This window comes from Loxodonta africana, chromosome 3 (genome assembly GCF_030014295.1).
Source record: "Loxodonta africana isolate mLoxAfr1 chromosome 3, mLoxAfr1.hap2, whole genome shotgun sequence".
Lineage (NCBI taxonomy): Eukaryota > Metazoa > Chordata > Mammalia > Proboscidea > Elephantidae > Loxodonta > Loxodonta africana.
The window spans coordinates 2021090-2042873 of record NC_087344.1 but is presented as its reverse complement, the minus strand read 5'-3'; the positions used below and the strand labels follow the sequence as shown (position 1 = coordinate 2042873).

The following is a 21784-nucleotide window of genomic DNA, read 5'->3' as shown; positions in this document are numbered from 1 at the left end:
ACTGATGATATTAAGCTTTTCCAACATCTCTTTCCACAGATGTACTTGATTTGATTCCTGCGTATTCCATCTGGCAAGGTTCATGTGTATAGTTGCCATTTATGTTGGTGAAAAAAAGTATTTGCAATGAAGGAGTCGTTGGTCTTGCAAAATTCTATCATGCAATCTCCGGCATCATTTCTATTACCAAGACCATATTTTCTAACTACCGATCCTTCTTCATTTCCAATTTTTGCATTCCAATCACCAGTAATTATCAATGCATCCTGATTGCATGTTCAACCAATTTCAGACTGCAGAAGTTGGTAAAAATCTTCAAACTCTTCATCTTTGGCCTTAGTGGTTGATGCATAAATTTGAATAATAGTCATATTAACTGGTATTCCTTGTAGGCATATGAATATTATCCTATCACTGACAGCTTTGTACTTCACGATAGATCTCGAAATGTTCTTTTTGACGATGAATGCAATGGCATTCCTCTTCAAGTTGTCATTCCCGAGGTAGTAAACCATGTGATTGTCCGATTCAGAATGACCAATACCAGTTTATTTCAGCTCACTAATTTTTTTTTAATGCCTAGGATATCGATCTTTACGTGTTCCACTTCATTTTTGATGATTTCCAGTTTTCCTAGGTTCATACTTCATACATTCTAGGTTCCAATTATTCATGGATGTTTGCAGCTGTTTCTTCTCTTCTTGAGTCATGCCACATTAGCAAATGAAGGTCCTGAAAGCTTGACTCCATCCACATTAGTAAGGTGGACTCTACTTTGAGGGGGCAGTTCTTCCCCAGTCATATTTTGAGTGCTTTCCCAACTGAGGGGCTCATCTTCTGGCACTACATCAGACAATGTTTCACTGGTATTTGTAAGGTTTTCACTGGCTACATCTTTTCAGAAGTAGACCTCTGGGTCCTTCTTCCTAGTCTGTCTCAGTCTGGAAGCTCAACTGAAACCTGTCTGCCATGGGTGACCCTGCTAGTATTTGAATACTGGTGGCATAGCTTGCAGCATCACAGCAACACACAAGCCCCCGTGGTACAACAAACTGACAGATGTGTGTGGGGGCAACAGTAGTAGCAGACATTTATGGAGCACTTATTCTTTGTCCGGTGTTGTGTTAAGCATTTTAAATGTATAATCCCATTTTACCATCTCAACAACCCAAAGTTAGTGAAGAATTTTTTTGTTTGCAATTAGTAAAAATACAGATCAACATGTTTTAAGCAAAAAATTAAAAATCATCTAGTATTCTTGGACATCTTTGGGACAGCTGGTTAAAGACATGGCTGTATCTACAAACTCAACGGTATCATCAGGACACTTTCTCCCTGCTCTTCTTCTCTCTAAGTTGCTTCATCCTTAGGCCAACCTCATGTTTTCATGAGATGCATGCCATCAACTCCATGCTCACATTCTATCAAGGTAAGAACCCTGGAGGGGTTCCCCCAACAACCTCTGAAAAGTCCCAGAATGGATTCTGATTGGCCTTTTGCCAGTCACAGGCTAAATGCTAAACCAACCACTGCGGGTTCTCAGTAGCACACATGGGTCACCCGCCTATCCTTACAACTGAAAGTGAGGTCAGCCTTATTAGAACTATTTGGACCAAACTAAAGGGGAGGCAGCTCCCAAAGGAAAATCACAGTATCATTACGAAAAGAAGGAGGAAGGGATGGAAGAAAAGCACAGCATAGGTAGGTAATCTCATATACCCTATGGAGGCGGTACTCTTATATCTCCAATTTCATATAAGAGGAAACTAAAGCTGAGGGAGGTGAAGCGACTTGACAGAAAAACTTGTGGCAGGTACATGGCAGAGCTGAAATGAGACTTTCAAGTGTGAACTTTGAGACATTGCACTATTCAACATTCTTGTCAATAACAACCTTAGGTAAGTGTGTATTATGGTATTGGAGCTCTCTTTGTGACCAATGTGCCTCAATGCCATTTGTCATAGGAAAAGTCAGTGGGATGATAAATATGTAATATGTCCCCTTTTCTGTAACCTGGACCAAAATTATAAAAACAAAACCCTGCAGCAAAAAAAACCCAAGAAGCAATAAATTCCGTATTAGATCAATAGACCATTTCGCCCAACACGTGGGAGAACTGATTAACCCCTGAGTACAATATGAACAGGAAACATTTTTCAAGCATTTGAGTGTTACCTGATAATGGCTCATTAACCCATAAACATATAAAAATATTTTGACCTCATCATATTTCTCTTAGTTTTCTAGACTATGTTCTTACTAACCTCCTCCCAGCTTCACCAGGATATGGAAGTCATCAAGTATACAGAAAACCCGAACAACACTGTCAAGGATTGAATTGTGTCCCCAAAAGACATGTGTTGTAAATTCTAAACTCGATGTCTGTGGTTATAATCCCATTTGGGAATGTGTTGTCTTTGTTATGTTAAACGAGGCAGGATTAGTGTAGGCTGTGCCTTGAGTCAATCTCTTTTAAGATATGGAAGAGATTACGCAAGCAAGAGAAGCAGAGATGGGGGCAGACACATGTCAAGTCACATGAATATGTCCCAGGAACAGAAGCTCAGAAGAGACAAGGACCTTCTTCCAGAGCCAACAGAGAGAGCCTTCTCCTAGAGCTGGCACCCTGAATTTGGACTTCTATCCTCCTAAACTGTGAGAAAATAAATTTCTGTTTGTTAAAGTCACCCAATTGTATTTGTTACAGCAGCACTAGACAACTAAGATAAATATCATCAGCTATCTTGATGTAACTGACTTTAATTGAAGACTGTACCCAACAACAGCGTAAGACACGTTATTTCTAAGTGCTCATTAAATATTCAGCAAGATAGACCATATTTTGGGTTATAATACAAACTTTAACAACAGAGTAAGGAAAATTGTGGTATACCCATCCATTAGAATAAAACACAAGGGGGAGCCACAGAAATCCACAATCAGGAGTTACCGCCCTCTAGGTTCGCGCACGGAGCCCCTTCCCTGAGGCACCAAGCGCCCCCGCAACCGGAAGCGGAACAGTGTGTCCACGAATGGGCAGCCGCGGTCCGTCGCCCCCCGCTCCGGCTAGAAGTCAGTGCCGTTCTGTTTCCGGTCCGCCGGCTCCCCTAGCGGGCGACCCGCGGGCCCCCGTCCCGGCTCTGAGGGCGCGGCTCCCGCTCCCCTCGCCACCCCGGTCTCTCCGTCTCCGCCGCTTCCGGCGCGACCCCGGGCCCGCGGGCGCCGCTGCTTTCCGGAGGCCGAGGCGGTGGGGACCCGCGTCTCTCGCCCCCTTCCCAGGTGAGAGCGTGGGCATCGTCGCCGCGCGCAGGTGAGCTTCTCGGAGCAGCGGCGGCGGCGTCCCCGGGGGGCTGTGAGGAGCGGGGCTCGTCGGCCTGAGTCTAGATGCTCCGCTCCCCGCGCTCCGCGGGCTTCTCTGTTCTCGTCGTGACCGTGCGGCCTCCGCCGGGCTCTTCGGCCTCCTGGGCCGGCGCCCAGACGCGCGGCCGCAGACGGACAGACAGACACAGACACGCCCGGCCACAGACGGACAGAGACACAGAGACACACAGAGAGACACAGATGGACAGACAGACACAGACAGAGACAGACACGCGCGGCCGCAGACCGACGGACAGAGACACACAGAGAGACACAGACGGACAGACACACAGACAGACACAGACGGACAGAGACACACAGACAGACACGCACGGCCACAGACGGACAGACAGACAGAGACACACAGAGAGACACAGATGGACAGACAGACAGAGAGGCAGACACGCGCGGCCACAGACGGACGGACAGAGACACACAGAGAGACACAGAGGGACAGACAGACACAGATGGACAGAGACACACAGACGGACAGAGACACACAGACAGACACGCCCACAGACACACAGACACGCACGGCCACAGACGGACAGACAGAGACACACAGAGAGACACAGATGGACAGACAGACACAGACAGAGACAGACACGCGCGGCCGCAGACGGACGGACAGACAGAGACACACGGAGAGACACAGACGGACAGACACACAGAGACACACAGACACATGCGGCCGCAGACGGACAGAGAGACAGAGACACAGCCACAGAGGGACACAGACAGGCCCACAGGCAGGCAGACAGAGGCACAGACACGTGCGGCCACAGACGGACAGACACGCAGGCACAGACATACATGCCCACAAACACACAGAGACGGACAGACAGACACGCACGGCTACAGACACGTGAGCCCACAGAGACACAGAGACACACATGCCCACAGGCACACAGACACATAGGCCCAGACACACAGACACACACGCCCACAGACAGACACACAGAGACACAGCCTTGCATGCCCACAGACAGACAGACACACACAGACACAGATGGAGACACAGACAGACAGACACACACACAGGCAGACACAGACACAGACACACGCCCACAGTCACAGACACACACATGCCTACAGACACTGACAGACACACAGACAGACACACAGATCCACACACACATGCCCACAGACAGACAGACACAGACACTCAGACAACACAGACACAGAGACACACATACGGAGATACACAGACAGATGCACACGCACACACACAAGTGCACACACACAGACACACACACACAGGTACTGCAGTCACGTCGAGCTCCTCATCAGGCCTCCATCACCCTTGTCCTGTATGTGTATTTACCATTTACTGAGCTGTTTCAGAAGCGCTGGGCACTGTGATAAGTACTTTATACACTGCACCTCATTTTACTCTCAAAACAGCACTGTGAGGTAGGGAGTATTTGCAGCATTTTACTAAAGTAATAATCTGGGTTGAATTAAATAGCTTGCCAATGGAGAAATATCTAGTAAGTGGCAGCGTCTGAACTGAAATTCAGGTCTCTTCTTACACCAAGGGGCGTAGCCGTGACCACAATTTTCCTGCCTAACATGGCTCCTCTTTGTTTTCTGTGCTTTCTCAGGCAGGACTTCGGTGGAGTATTGCTGATCGTACAACAATGAAGATTATGGCGAGGAGTATATCCCCCCTCCTTTAATGGCTTTAGGTGTTTAAGGCAGATGAAAAATACACAAACGTGAATTGAAGTTAGTAAGTACATTTAGGACCTTATTTATCCCAATTTCAGAGGAAAATATTTAGTAAGAAGCATGTTTCAAACAATTTCTTTGGCTGTAAGGCAGAAATTTTCATCATGATTGGGTGAGAAACAATACAGCCAATCCTGGTTGGTCTGACATAAAATGTGATGTTGCTGAGCAAGCTTAGTAGAGACGATGAGGGATTTGTAGAGATGGCACAGCCAGTGTGTGTCACCTGTGCTGGACTGGATGCTGGTGACCGAGCCACAGGGTTTGCTACCGAAGAACCACACTTCTTAAAAGGTTGACGACTTCTTGGAGCAAAGCCCATGCATGTCCTTAATGTCAGAAAAGCAACGAATATTAGGAGTGAGGGCAAAATTGGAGACACATGTAATAACAGTAATGAAAATACTGCAGAAGATCTTAGAGGGTCAGCCATAGTGTAGTGTTGCAAAAACTACCTCATCTTTTTTGATAACTCTTTTACCAAGTAAAAGAGTCAGGTAGGGAATCCCTGGGTGGTGGAAAAGGTTCATGTTACTAGCTGAAAAGTTGGCAATTTGAACCCACCCAGATGTGCCTTGGAAGATGAGCCTGGCAGTCTGCTTTTCACAGGTCACAGCATTGAAAACCCTGTGCAACAAATTTAAAGTGTCTACGTTTAAGTGTCTGGGAAATCACTGAGATTTCCCAATGGCATTAGTGTAAGGTCTTTTTTTTTTTTTTTTTTTTTGACTCCTTAGAATTGTAATTCATGTGATTTTTTTTGTTGTTGTGGAGGCAGTCCTTTTTTGTTTTTTTTCCTCTTGATGTTAATAACAAGGTAATTCAGATACAATTACTTTAAAAAGTTCATTCTTTATACAGTGTAGTTCCTCAAATATGACTTTATTTCTGTAAGTTCATACAAAATGAGCCCTGGTGTGCAGTGGTTAAGCTCTTGGCTGCTAACGGTAAAGGTCAGTAGTCTGAACCCAGCAGCACTCTATGGTGTTTCGAATGCAAAAGTTGGAAACGAATAAGAAGGATCAGTAGTTAGGAAATATGGCCTTGGTGATAGAAACGAAGCCAGAGATCGCATGATAGAATTTTGCAAGACCAATGACTTCTTCATTGCAAATACCTTTTTTCACCAACATAAACGGCGACTACACACATGAACCTCACCAGATGGAATACACAGGAATTGAGTTGACTACATCTGTGGAAAGAGATGATGGAAAAGCTTGGTATCATCAGCCAGAACAAGGTTAGGGGCTGACTGTGGAACAAACCATCAATTGCTCATCTGCAAGTTCAAGCTGAAACTGAAGAAAATTAGAAGAAGTTGACGAGAGCCAAAGTATTACCCTGAGTATATCCTGTGTGAGTTTAGAGACCATCTTAAGAGTAAATTTGACGCATTGAATACTAATGACCAAAGACCAGACGAGTTGTGGAATGTGTCAAGGCTATCATACATGAAGAAACCAAGAGATCATTAAAAAACAGGAAAGAAAGAAAAGACCAAAATGGACGTCAGAGGAGACTCTGAAACTTGGTTTTGAACGTTGAGTAGCTAAAGCAAAAGGAAGAAATGATGAAGTAAAAAAGCTGAACAGAAGATTTCACAGGTTGGCTTGAAAGACTAAGTATTGTAATGACATGTGCAAAGAGCTGGAGATAGAAATCCAAAAGGGAAGAATATGCTCAGCATTTCCCAAGCTGAAAGAACTGAAGAAAAAATTCAAGCCTCAGGTTGCCATAGTAAAGGATTCTATAGGAAGAATATTTAATGATGCGGGAATTATCAAAAGAAGATGGAAGGAATACACAGAGTCTCTATACCAAAAAGAATTAGTCAACATTCAGCCATTTTGATAGGTAGCATATGATCAGGAACCGATGGTACTGAAGGAATAAGTCCAAGCTGCACTGAGGGCGTTGATGAAAAACAAGGCTCCAGGAATTGACGGAATACCAAATGAGATGTATCAACAAATGGATGCGGCACTGGAGGTGCGCACTCATCTAGGCCAGGAAATTTGGAAGACTGATACCTGGCCAACAAACTGCAAAAGATCCTTATTTATGCCTATTCCCAAGAAAGTCGACCCAACTGAACGCGCAAATTATTGAACAGCATCATTAATATCACATGCAAGGAAAATTTTGCTGATGATCATTCAAATGCGTCTGCAGCAGTATATTGACAGGGAACTGCTAGCAATTCAGGCTGGATTCAGAAGAGGACATGAAATGAGGGATGTGATTGCTAGTGTCAGATGGATTCTGGGTAAAAGCAGAGAATACTAGGAAGATGTTTACCAATGATCTATTGACTGCTAATAAGTCTATTGCTAAGGCATTCAACTGTGTGGATCATAACAAATTATGGATAACATTGCAAAGAATGTGAATTCCAGAACACTTAATTATGCTCGTGAGGAACCTGTACATAGATCAAGAGGCAGTTGCTAGAACAGAACAAGGGGATGCTGCTTGGTTTAAAGTCAGGAAAGGTGTGTATCAGGGTTGTGGCCTTTCACCATATCTGTTCAATCTGTATGCTGAGTAAATACAGAAGCTGGACTATGTGAAAAAGAACGGGGCATCAGGATTGGAGGAAGACTGGTTAACAACGTGTATTACGCAGGTGACATAACCTCGCTTGCTGAAAGTGAAGGGGACTTGAAGCACTTACTGATGAAGATCAGAGACCACTGGATTACACCTCAACATAAAGAAGACAAAAATCCTCACAACCGGACCAATGAGCAACATCATGATAAACGGAGAAAAGATTGAGGTTGTCAAGGTTTTCATTTTACTTGGATCCACAGTCAGCACCCATAGAAGCAGCAGTCAAGAAATCAAAAGACGCGTTGTATTGGGCAAATCTGCAAAAGACCTCTCTGTAGCATTGTAAATGAAAGATGTCACCTTGACAACTAAGGTGCACCTGACCCAAGCCATGGTATTTTCAATCACATCATATCCATGTGAAAGTGGGACAATGAATAAGGAAGAAGAATTGATGCCTTTGAATTGTGGTGTTGGTGAAGAATATTGAATATACCATGGACTGCCAAAAGAAGGAACAAATTCATCTTGAAAGGAGTACAGCTAGAATGCGCCTTAGAAACAAGGATGGCGAGACTACATCTTACTACTTTGGACATGTTATCAGGAGGCATCAGTCCCTGGAGAAAGACATTATGCTTGCTAAAGTACAGGGTCAGTGAAAAAGAGGAAGACCCTCAATGAGATGGATTGATACAATGGCTACAGCCATGGGCTCAAGCATAACAAGAATTGTGAGCATGGCTCTGGACCGGGGAGTGTTTCATTCTGTGGTACTTAGGGCCACTTTAAGTCAGAACTGATTCGACAGCATCTAACAACAACAGCACTCTGTGGGAGAAAGATGCGGCAGTTTCCTTCCGTGAAGATTCAGCCGTGGAGATACTACGACATAGTTCCACTTTGCCCTACACGGTCACTGTGAGTTGTTACTGACTTGACAGCAGTGGGTTTGGATTTGGTGTTTAGTATAACTCAAGGTTGGCATTAAATCTTTGAAGCACCCACTTTCCTCCCTATATCCCCATAGTATGTAAATTCCCCTCCTTTCACTTATTTAGGCCAAGAAACTAATTTATTTTTTAATTTTCTTTAAGTGAAAGTTTACAGTTCAAGTTAGTTTCTTATACAAAAATGTGACCCTCATTGCTCTCCCTGTAATGTGACGGCAGATTCTCCTTTCCGTCCTGGACTTCCGGTGTCCCTGCAACCAACTCCTGTCCCTTTCTGCCTTCTCATCTCGCCTCCAGACAGGAGCTGCCCGTTTAGTCTAACGTATCCACTTGAGCTAAGAAACAGACATTTAACGAGTTATTGCTTTATGTCTTATCCCAAAAAACCCAGAAACCCATAGTCCAGTTTAATCTGGACTGAAGTGTTGGCTTTGGGAATGGTTTTAATTTTGGAGTAACAGAGAGTCCGGGGGCCATGTCTTCCCGGGTCTCTCCAGTCAGACCATGAAGTCTGGTCTTTTTACTGGAACCTGAGTTCTGCACCCCACTTTTCTCCCACTCCATCAGGGACTCTCTGTTGTGTTCAGGGCAGTCACTGGTGGTAGCTGCGTAGCACCTAGTTCTTCTGGTCTCAAGCTCATGGAATCTCTGGTGTATGTCGTCCTTCCTGTCTCTAGGGCTAATATTTTCCTTGTGTCTTTGGTGTTCTTTATTCTCCTTTGCTCCAGGTGGGTTGGGACCAATTGATACTTTTCAGATGACTGCTTGCTAGCTTTTAAGACCCTGGATGCCAGTCATGAAAGTGGGATGCAGAACATTTTCTTAATAAACTTTGTTATGCCAATTGACCTAGATGTCACCTGAAACCACAGTCCCCAGACCCCTACCTCTGCTAGTCTGTCCGTCGAAGTGTTGGGTTTTATTCAGGAAACTTAGCTTTTGGTTTAGACCAGTTGTGCTGACTTCCCCTGTACTGTGTGTTATCTTTCCCTTCGAAGATAATTCTTGTCTATTATCCGATTAGTGAATACCCCTCTCTATCCCTCCCCACTCTCATAACCGTCAAAGAATGTTTTCTTTTGTTTTTAAGCCTTTTCTTGAGTTCTTAATAGTGGTCCCATGCAATATTTGTCCTCCGGGACCGACTCATTTCACTCAGCATAATGCCTTCCAGATTGATCCATGTTATGAGATGTTTCTCGGATTCATTGTCATTCTTTATTGTTGAATAGTATTCCATTGTGTGAATATATCATAATTTGTTTATCCATTTGTCCATCAGTGGGCATCTAGGTTGTTTCCATCTTTTTGCTCTTGTGAAGAGTGCTGCAGTGAACACGGGTGTGCATGTATCTATTTGTGCGATGGCTTTTATTTCTTCAGGATATATTCCAAGGAGTGGGATTGCTGAATCATATGGTACTTCTATTCGTAGCTTTTTAAGAAACTGCCAAATCGATTTCCAAAGTGGTTGTACCATTTTACATTCCCACCAGCAGTGTGTAAGTGTTCCAGTCTCTCCACAACCTCTCCGACATCTATTATTTTGTGTTTGTTGGATTAATGCTAGCCTTGTTGGGGTGAGATAGTATCTCGTAGTTTTGATTTGCATTTCTCTAATGGCTAATGATCCTGAACGTTTCCTCATGTATGTGTTAGCTGCCTGAATGTCTCCCTTGCTGAAATGCCTGTTCATGTCCTTTGCCCATATTTTAACTGGGTTATTTGTCATTTTGTTGTTGAGGTTTTGCAGTATATTGCAGATTTTAGAGATTAGACCCTGATCGGATTTGTCATAGCCGGATATTTTTTCCCAGTCTGTAGGTTGTCTTTTTATTCTTTCGGTGAAGTCTCTTGATGAGTAAAAGTGGTTGATTTTTTATTTTTATCTTTTAATTTTTATTGTGTTTTAAGTGAAAGTTTACAAATCAAACCAGTCTCTCATGCAAAAATTTATATACACCTTGCTATATACTCCTAGTTGCTCTCTCTCTAATGAGAGCACTCTCCTTCCCTCTGTTCTCTATTTTCATGTCCATTTGGCCAGCTTCTGACCCCGCTCTGTCCTCTCATCTCCTCTCCAGACAGGAGCTGCCTGCATAGTCTCATGTGTCTACTTGATCCAAGAAACTCACTCTTCAACAGTATCATTTTCTATCCCATAGTCCAGTCCAATCCCTGACTGAAGAGTTCGCTTTGGGAATGGTTCCTCTCTTGGACTAACAGAGGGTCTGGGGACCATGACCTCCAGGGTCCTACTAGTCTCAGTCAGACCATTAAGTCTGGTCTTTTTACGAGAATTTGAGGTCTGCATCCTAGTGCTCTCCTGCTCCCTCAGGGGTTCCCTGTTGTGTTCCCTGTCAGGGCAGTCATCGGTTATAGCCGGGCACCACCTAGTTCTTCTCGTTTCAGGCTGACGTAGTGTCTGGTTTATGTGGCCCTTTCTGTCTCTTGGGCTTGTAATTACCTTGTGTCTTTGGTGTTCTTCATTCTCCTTTGCTCCAGGTGTGTTGAGACCAATTGATACATCTTAGATGGCCACTTGCTAGCGTTTAAGAACCCGGATGCCACTCTTCAAAGTGGGATGCAGTGTGTTTTCTTAATAGATTTTATTATCCCAGTTGACTTAGATGTCCCCTGACGCCATGGTTCCCAAACCCCTGCCCCTGCTATGCTGGCCTTCAAAGCATTCAGTTTATTCAAGAAACTTCTTTGCTTTTGGTTTAGTTCAGTTGTGCCGACCTCTTCTGTATTGTGTGTTGTCTTTCCCTTCACGTAAAATAGTTCTTACCTATGATCTAATTAGTGAAAACTCGTCTCCCTCACTCCCTACTCTCATAACCACAGAAGAATGTGTTCTTCTCAGTTTGAACTATTTCTCAAGATCTTATAATAGTGGTCTTATACAATATTTGTCTTTTTACAACTGACTAATTTCACTCAGCATAATGCCTTCCAGGTTCCTCCATGTTATGAAATGTTTCACAGATTCCTCACTGTCCTTTATCGATGAGTAGTATTCCATTGTGTGAATATACCGTAATTTATTTATCCATTCATCCGTTGATGGGCTCGTTGGTTGCTTCCAGCTTTTTGCTGTTGTAAACGTGGGTGTGTATATATCTGTTCGTGCAAAGGCTCTTATTTCTGTAGGGTATATTCCAAGGAGTGGGATTTCTGGGTCGTATGGTAGTTCTATTTCTAACTTTTTAAGGAAATGCCAGATCAATTTCCAAAGTGGTTGTACCATTTTACGTTCCCACCAGCAGTGTATAGGAGTTCCAGTCTCTCCACAGCCTCTCCAACGTTTATTATTTTGTGTTTTTTGGATTAATGCCAGCCTTGTTGGAGTGAGATGGAATTTCATCGTAGTTTTAATTTGCATTTCTCTAATGGCTAATGATCGAGAGCATTTCCTCACGTATCTGTTAGCTACCTGAATATCTTCTTTAGTGAAGTGTGTGTTCATATCCTTTGCCCAATTTTTAATTGGGTTGATTGTCTTTTTGTGGTTGAGTTTTAACAGAATCATGTAGATTTTAGAGATCAGGCGCTGGTCGGAGATGTTATAGCTGAAAATTTTTTCCCAGTCTGTAGGTGGTCTTTTTACTCTTTTGGTGAAGTCTTTAGATGAGCATAGGTGTTTGATTTTTAGGAGCTCCCAGTTATCTGGTTTCTCTTCGTCATTTTTAGTAATGTTTTGTATTCTGTTTATGCCTTGTATTAGGGCTCCTAACGTTGTCCCTATTTTTGTTCCATGATCTTTATCGTTTTAGTGTTTATGTTTAGGTCTTTGATCCATTTGGAGTTAGTTTTTCTGCAGGGTGTGAGGTATGGGTCCTGTTTCATCTTTTTGCAAATGGATATCCAGTTATGCCAGCACCATTTGTTAAAAAGACTATCTTTTCCCCAATTAACTGACACTGGGCCTTTGTCAAATATCAGCTGCTCATATGTGGATTGGTTTATAACTGGGTTCTCAATTCTGTTCCATTGGTCTATGTGCCTGTTATTGTACCAGTACCAGGCTGTTTTGACTACTGTAGTTGTATAATAGGTTCTGAGATCAGGTACAGTGAGGCCTCCCACTTTCTTCTTCTTTTTCAGTAATGCTTTACTTATCCGAGGCTTCTTTCCCTTCCATATGATTTGTTTCTCCATCACATTAAAAAATGACATTGAAATTTGGATTGGAAGTGCATTGTATGTATAGATGGCTTTTGGTAGAATAGACGTATTTACCATGTTAAGTCTTCCTACCCATGAGCAAGGTATGTTTTCCCACTTATGTAGGTCTCTTTTAGTTTCTTGCAGTAGGACTTTGTAGTTTTCTTTGTATAGGTCTTTTACATCTTTGGTAAGATTTATTCCTAAGTATTTTATCTTCTTGGGGGCTACTGTGAATGGTATTGATTTGGTGATTTCTTCTTCGATGTTCTTTTTGTTGATGTAGAGGAATTCAAGTGATTTTTATATGTTTATCTTGTAACCTGAAACTCTGCTGAACTCTTCTATTAGTTTCAGTAGTTTCCTGGAGGATTCCTTAGGGTTTTCTGTGTATAAGATCACGTCATCTGCAGATAATTTTACTCCTTCCTTACCAATCCGGATGCCCTTTATTTCTTTATCTAGCCTAATTGCTCTGGCTAGGACCTCCAGCACAATGTTGAATAAGAGCGGTGATAAAAGACATCCTTGTCTGGTTCCCGTTCTCAAGGGAAATACTTTCAGGTTCTCTCCATTTAGGATGATGTTGGCTGTTGGCTTTGTATAAATGCCCTTTATTATGTTGAGGAATTTTCCTTCTATTTCTATTTTGCTGAGAATTTTTATCATGAGTGGGTGTTGGATTTGTCAAATGCGTTTTCTGCATCAATTGATAAAATCATGTGGTTTTTGTCTTTTATTTATATGGTGGATTACATTAATTGTTTTTCTAATATTGAACCAACTTGGCATACCTGATATAAATCCCACTTGGTTATGGTGGATTATTTTTTTTGATATGTTGTTGAATTCTATTGGTTAGAATTTTGTTGAGGATTTTTGCATCTACGTTCCTGAGGGATATAGGTCCGTAATTTTCTTTTTTTGCAGTGTCTTTGCCTGGTTTTGGTATCAGGGATATGCTGGCTTCATAGAATGAGTTAGGTAGTATTCCATCCTTTTCTGTGCTTTGAAATACTTTTAGTAGTAGTGGTGTTAAGTCTTCTCTGAACGTTTGGTAGAACTCTGCAGTGAAGCTGTCCAGGCCAGGGCTTTTTTTGTTGGGAGTTTTTTGATTACCTTTTCAATCTCTTTTTTTTGTTATGGTCTATTTAGTTGTTCTACTTCTGATTGTGTTAGTTTAGGTAGGTGGTAGTATGTTTCTAGGAATTCATCCATTTCTTCTAGGTTTTCAAATTTGTTAATAGTACAGCTTTTTGTAGTAATCTGATATGATTCTTTTAATTTCAGCTGGGTCTGTTGTGATATGGCCCATCTCATATCTTCTTCGGGTTATTTGTTTCCTTTTCTGTATTTCTTTAGTCAGTCTGGCTAATGGTTTATCAATTTTGTTAATTTTTTCCAAGAACCAGCTTTTGACTTTGTTAATTCTTTTAATTGTTTTTCTGTTCTCTAATTCATTTAATAATGCTCTATTTTTTATTATTTGTTGCTTTCTGGTGCCTGACGGATTCTTTTGTTGCTTGCTTTCTATTTTTTCAGGTTGTAGGGACAGTTCTCTGATTTTGGCTCTTTATTCTTTATGTATGTGTGCATTTATCGATATAAATTGACCTCTGAGCACTGCTTTTGCTGTGTCCCAGAGGTTTTGATAGGAAGTGTTTTCATTCTCGTTGCATTCTATGAATTTCTTTTTTCACTCCTTAATGTCTTCTATAACCCAGTCTTTTTTGAGCTGGGCATTGTTCAGTTTCCAAGTATTTGATTTCTTTTCCCTGGTTTTTCTGTTATTAATTTCTACTTTTATGGCCTTATGGTCTGAGAAGGTGCTTTGTAATATTTCAGTGTTTTGAATTCTGCAGAGGTTTGTTTTATGACCTAATATGTGACCTATTCTAGAAAATGTTCCATGTGCACTAGAAAAAAAAGCATAGTTTGCAGCTGTTCAGTGGGGTGTTCTGTATAAGTCTTTGAGGACAAGTTGGTTGATTGTAGCAATTAGATCTTCCGTGTCTCTATTGAGCTTCTTACTGGATGTCCTGTCCTACTCCGAAAGTGGTGTGTTGAAGTCTCCTACTATAATTATGGAGGTGTCCATCTCACTTTTCAATTCTGTTAAAGTTTGTTTTATATGTCTTGTGGCCCTGTCATTGGGTGCATAAATATTTAATATGGTTATATCTTTCTGGTAAATTGTCCCTTTAATCATTATGTAGTGTCCTTCTTTATCCTTTGTGGTGGATTTAACTTTAAAGTCTATTCTGTCAGAAATGAATATTGCCACTCCTGCTCTTTCTTGATTGTTGTTTGCTTGATATATATTTTTTCCATCCTTTGAGTTTTAGTTTGTTTGTGTATCTAAGTCTAAGGTGTGTCTCTTTTAGGCAGAATATAGACGGATCGTGTTTTTTTTATCCAGTCTGAGACGCTCTGTCTCTTTATTGGTGCATTTAGTCCATTTACTTTCAGTGTAATTATAAATAAGTATGAGTTTAGTGCTGTCATTTTGATGCCTTTTTGTGTGTGTTGTTGACAATTTCATTTTTCCACTTACTTTTTTGTGCTGAGATGTTTTTCTTTGTAAATTGTGTGTTCCTCATTTTCATAGTAGTTGAATTTATTTTTGCTGAGTTGTTATGTTTTTCTTGGTTTTTATTTTAAAGTATGGAATTGTTAGACCTCTTTGTGGTTACCTTAATATTTACCCCATTTTTCTATGTAAAAACGTAACTTGTATTGTCCTATATCACCATGTTTTCCTCTCCATGTGGAAGACCTGTGCCTCCTGTATTTAGTCCCTCTTTTTTGATTATTGTAATCTTTTACAAAATGACTTCAATGGTTCCCTGTTTTGAGTGTATTTTTCTTTTTTAAATTAATCTTGTTTTGTTTTTGTGATTTCCCTGTTTGAGTTGATATCAGGATATTCTGTTCTGTGACCTTGTGTTGTATTGGTATCTGATATTATTGATTTTCTGACCAAAGAATTTCCTTTAGTAATTCTTGTAGCTTTGGTTTGGTTTTTGCAAATTCTCTAAGCTTGTGTTTATCTGTAAATGTTTTCATTTTACCTTCATATTTGACAGAGAGTTTTGCTGTATATATGATTCTTGGCTGGCAGTATTTCTCCTTCCGTGCTCGATATATGTCATCCCGTTGCCTTCTTGCCTGCGTGGTTTCTGCTGAGTAGTCTGTACTTCTGCTTATTGATTCTCCTTTATAGGTGACTTTTCTTTTATCTCTGGCTGGTTTTAAAATTTTCTCTTTATTTTTGGTTTTGGCAAGTTTGATGATAATATGCCTTGGTGATTTTCTTTTTGGATCAATCTTGTATGGGGTTCGATGAGCATCTTGGATAGATATCCTTTTGTCTTTCACGATGGCAGGGAAGTTTTCTGCCAACAGATCTTCAACTATTCTCTCTGTATTTTCTGTTATCCCTCCCTGTTCTGGAACTCCAGTCACATGCAAGTTATTCTTCTTCATAGAGTCCCACGTGATTCTTAGGGTTCCTTCATTTTTTTTAATTCTTTTATCTGATTTTTCTTCAATTATATTGGTGTCAGTTGCCTTATCCTCCAGCTCCCCCACTCTGCATTCCAATTCCTCGATTCTGCTCCTCTGACTTCCTGTTGAGTTGTCTAATTCTGTAATTTTACTCTTAATCTTTTGGATTTCTGAATGCGGTCTCTCTATGGATTCTTGCAGCTTGTTAATTTTTCCACTATGTTCTCGAATAATCTTTTTGATTTCTTTAACTGCTTTATCAGTGCGTTCCTTGGCTTTTTCTGTAGATTGCCTTATTTCATTTCTGAGGTCATCCCTGATGTCTTGAAGCATTCTGTAAATTAGTTTTTTATATTTTGTATCTGGCAATTCCAGGATTGTGTCTTCATTTGGGAAAGCTTTTGATTCTTTAATTTGGGGATTTGTAGAAGCAATCATGGTCTGCTTCTTTATGTGATTTGATATCAACTGTGGTCTCTGAGCCATCTATAAGATACTGTAATGATTTATTTTATATTTGCTCACTGAGTCTCACCTTCTTGTCTTGTTTTGTTTCAGTATACCCAGATGGGATACTGGATTGCGCTGTCTTGATTGTCGTAGCCTTTGAATCACTTATGTCCTATTACCAGCTGGTTTGAGCTGTTACCAGATATTTATTAAGCCTAAGAGTCCATTTACTATTGTTGAATAGAATCAGCTTAGGTGTTCTGATTTTGGGTCACCAAGTGTGTGGTGTAGACTGTCACCTATTAACTTAGAGGAGTAGTGGTGATAGTTGTGTGCATCAGATTCTAGTAGTGGCAGGGGTCACACTCCAAGGAGGGCAGGATGCTGACAGCCTTCTCCCACGTGCCAGTGAGGTAGGTGTGTCTCTATTCCTAGAGCACTTTGGTGGGTGGGCTCTGCAGCTGTACCTTAGGCACCCAATGCTTATATCTCTAAAGATAGGTAGGTGTCACTATCCTCAGAACTCTTTAGCAGGTGGCTAGGTGGTTTGAGTGGAGCTTCAGCCCTCACTTCCCTTCTGTGCATCAGTGAGGGCTCTGTTTAATAGGTAGAGAGGTATCAGACCTCGAAAATTTGTCTTTCCACTGCTCTGCTAAAACAATTACAGTTAGATCTCTATCAGAATTGCCTTTGCATTATAATAGCCACCTTGTTCCCTGTAGGGGTGAAAGCCAAAGACTGTGGATCTCATATGCTTGGCTGGAGCCGGTTCTGTATTTTTATTCCAGTTTAGGGAAGGCAGGGAAGGATTTTTCCCCTCTGGGTTGTTAATTGCTACTTCTCTCAGGCCAGGAGAATGGATTAGGGAAAAACAAACCCCCCACCCCCCGCCCCGCAGAGCACTTCACTCCCTGGCCCAGGAAATTCCAGTGCTAATGAAGCCGCCTGGGACAGGGAGGGGAGGGATCAGATAGATAGGAGGGAGTAGTGGGCACGGCAATATAGACAAAGTTACTTATTTTGCTTGGTGATGACTGTTTTATCTGAGATATTATGGCTTCATAAAATGAGTTTGGAAGTATTCCGTCCTTTTCTATGCTCTGAAATACCTTTAGTAGTAGTGGTGTTAACTCTTCTCTGAAAGTTTGGTAGAACTCTGCCGTGAAGCTGTCTGGGCCCGGGTTTTTTTGGGAGGGAGAGTTTTTTAAATTACTTTTTCTATCTCTTCTTTTGTTATGGGTCTATTTAGTTGTTCTACCTCTGTTTGTGTTAGTTTAGGTAGGTAGTGTGTTTCTAGGAAATCATCCATTTCTTCTAGGTTTTCAAATTTCTTAGAGTACAATTTTTCATAGTAATCTGATATGATTCTTTTAATTTCAGTTGGGTCCGTTGTAATATCACCTGTCTCATTTCTTATTTGGGTTATTTGCTTCCTCTCCTGTTTTTCTTTTGTCAGTTTGGCCAATGGTTTATCAATTTTGTTGATTTTTTTCAGAGAACCAGCTCTTGGTCTTCTTAATTCTTTCAATTGTTTTTCTGTTTTCTATTTCATTTAGTTCTGCTCTAATTTTTATTATTTGTTTTCTTCTGGTGCCTGAGGGTTTCTTTTGGTGCTCTCTTTCTATTTGTTCAAATTATAGGGATAATTCTTTGATTTTGGCCCTTCTTTCTTTTTGGATGTGTGCATTTGTTGACATAAATTAGCCTCTGAGCGCTGCTTTCACTGTGTCCCAAAGGTACTGATAGGAAGTGTTTTCATTCTTGTTGCATTCTATGAATTTCTTTATTCCATCCTTAATGTCTTCTGTAATCCAGTCTTTTTTGAGCAGGGTATTGTTCAGTTTCCAAGTGTTTGATTTCTTTTCTCTGATTTTTCTGTTATTGATTTCTACTTTTATGGCCTTATGGTCAGAGAAGATGCTTTGTAATATTTCAGTGTTTTGGATTCTGCTAAGGCTTGCTTTATGACCCAATATGTGGTCTATTCTAGAGAATGTTCCATGTGCACTAGAAAAGAAATTGTATCTGGTTGCTGTTGGGTGGAGTGTTCTGTATATGTCTATGAGGTCAAGTTGGTTGATTGTGGCATTTAGATCTTCCGTGTCTTTGTTGAGCTTCCTTCTGGATGTCCTGTCCTTCACCGAAAGTGGTGCTTTGAAGTCTCCTACTATTATTGTGGAGCTGCCTATCTCACTTTTCAATGCTAATAGAGTTTGTTATATGTATCTTGCAGCCCTGTCGTTGGGTGCATAAATATTTAATATGGTTATATCTTCTTGGTATATTGGCCTGTTAATCATTATATAGTGTCCTTCCGTATCCTTTATGATGGATTTAATTTTAAAGTCTATTTTGTCAGAAATTAATATTGCCACTCCTGCTCTTTCTTGATTGTTGTTTGCTGGATATATTTTTTTCCATTCTTCGAGTTTTAGTTTGTGTCTCTAAGTCTCAGGTGTGTCTCTTGTAGGCAGCATACAGACAGATCGTGTTTTTAAATCCATTCTGCCACTCTGTGTCTTTGTTGGTGCATTTAGTTCATTTACATTCAGGGTAATTATGGATAGGTATGAATTTAGTGCTATCATTTTGATGTCTTTTTTTGTGTGTTGTTGACAGTTGCTTTTTCCCACTTTCATGTGCCGAGTGAATTATCTTTATTATCCTTTCCTCGTATTTGTTGTTGATTTTGTTTCTGCTGGGTCTCTATTTTTTTCTTGTATTTTATTTTGATGAGTAGGATAGTTTGTCTCCTTTGTGGTTACCTTATTATGTACCCCTATTTTTCTAAATTTAAAGCTAACTTTTATTTCTTTGTATCGCCATATCTTCTTTTCCATATGGAAGATCGATGATTGCATTTCTTAGTCCCTCTTTATTGTTTTAATGTTGTCTTTTATATAATAACATCGCTGTACCCTGTTTTGAGCTTTTTTTTTTTTTTTAAATCTTGCTTCGTTTTTTTTTTATTTCCCTGTCTGGGTTAACTTCTGATTGTTCTGCCCAGTGTTCTAGTCTCGGGTTGATACCTGATGTTAATGATTTTCTAACCAAAGAACTCCCTTTAGGATTTCTTGTAGTTTTGGTTTGGTTTTTTACAAATTCCCAAAACTTCTCTTTATATGGAAATGTCCTAATATCACCTTCATATGTAAGACAGTATTGCTGGGTATATGATCCTTGGCTGGCAATTTTTTTCTCCAATTTTTTAAATAAGTCACCACATTGCCTTTTTGCCTGCATGGTTTCTGCTGAGTAGTCCGAGCTTATTCTTATTGACTCTCCTTTGTAGGTGACTTTTCGTTTATCCCTAGCTGCTCTTAAAATTCTCTCTTTATCTTTGGTTTTGTCAAGTTTGATTATAATATGTCTTGGTGGCTTTCTTTTAACATCTGCTTTTTGTGGAGTTCAATGAGCACCTTGGATATATATCGTCTCATCTTTCATGATATCAGGGAAGTTTCTGCCCACAAATCTTTAACAATTCTCTCTGTATTTTCTGTTATCCCTCCCTGTTCTGGTAGTCCAGTCACTCGTAGGTTATTTCTCTTGATAGAGTCCCACATGATTTTTAAGGTTTCTTCATTTTTTTTTAATTCTTTTATCTTATTTTTCTTTAAATATGTTAGTGCCAAATGATTTATCTTCAATTTCAGAAATTTTGGCTTTTATTTGCTCAGTTCTCCTCCTCTGACTTTCTATTGAGTTATCTAATTCTGTAATTTTATTGTTAATCTTCTGAATTTCTGGTTGCTGTCTATGGATTTTTTCAGCTTATTACATTTTTCCTTATGTTTCTGAATAATCTTTCTAATTTCTTAAGTTGTTTTATCTGTGTGTTCCTTGGCTTGTTCTGCGTATTGCTTCATTTCCTCCCTGATGTCTTGAAGGGTTCTGTATATTAAACTTTTGTATTCTGCCTCTGGTAATTCCAGGAATGCACTTTCATCTAGGAGATCCCTGGATTCTTTGTTTTGAGAGCTTGTTGAGGTGATCATGGTCTGTTTCATTATGTGACTTGATATTGAATGTTATCTTCAAGCCGTCTATAAGTTATTGTATTAGTTTATGTTTGGTTACTGTGTCGTAGCTTTTTGCTTTGTCTTGTTTTGTTGTGCCCATATGGGTTGCTTGAGTGAGCTAGCTTGATTATTTTCACCTTTGGAGCTCTGACATCCTGTCCCCAGCTGGCTAGGGCTGTTACCAGGTATACCAGTCTAGGAGTCCATTCACTTTTCTTGTATGAATTCAGCTAAGGTGTCCAGATAGCTGATCATCAAGTATGTGGTACAGGGTCTGTACCACAGACTTAGAGAGTCAGGGTTGATTGTTGTAGGTACCGGTATCTGGTTGCGGCAGTGGGGAACAAGGCAGGGGTGTGAAAACCGACCCCCGAGTGTCTGTGAGGAAGGCGCATCCCTGTTCCCTAGAGCGTGTGGGTAGGTGGGTTCTGCAGACGGACCATAGACACCCAGTGGTTTTGGTTGTAAGGACTAGGAGGTACCGGTTATCCTTGGGCCCCTGTCACAGGTCGCTGGGTGACCTGAGTGGAGGTACCAGTCCTTAGGCCCCTAATGTGGGTAGGTGAGGACCCTGTTTAATAGGCAAAGCAATGTCAAACATCAAACACCCACCTCTCCGCCACACAGCTGAAATGGCTGGAGCCTGCCAACAAGGGCCTATTCTCCTGAAATAGGCCCACACAGGTCCACGCAGAGGGGAAAGGTGCTCAAAGTCCACAGACCATTTATGCCTGGACAGGAGCTGCTTCTGTCCTGAGCTCCTCCATTGGAGACGCTGGCAAATTATCTTTTCCCCCAAATTCAAATTTTTTCTTTCGCCAAGCCTGGGAGGATGGCTCTAGGCGCTCAACAGTGCCTATTTCAGGCACAGGGAATTCAGCCACTGAAGCTGGCTTCAGGGCGGGGAGGCGCATTAAAATATACGCAAGTACTTAGCTTTTGCCAAAAGCGCCGTTCTTCTCTGGTTCCGGAGGCGTGAGGGGGCTGTGTGGCTGGCTGCTTCTTCCTGAGGATTCTGGGGCCGATCACTAGTACTAG

General features: G+C 41.1%; 1 protein-coding gene across 1 annotated transcript in view; it reads left to right on the top strand.

Annotated features, from left to right (window-relative positions):
- The first annotated feature begins 3185 nt into the window (after window positions 1-3185).
- Window positions 3186-21784, top strand: part of LOC100662534 (zinc finger protein 345-like) — a 43099-nt gene continuing 24500 nt past the window's right edge. The window contains exons 1-2 of the mRNA XM_023541278.2: window positions 3186-3310; window positions 4965-5092. The gene's annotated coding sequence lies outside the window, so the exon portion shown is untranslated. The remainder of the gene's footprint in view (window positions 3311-4964; window positions 5093-21784) is intronic.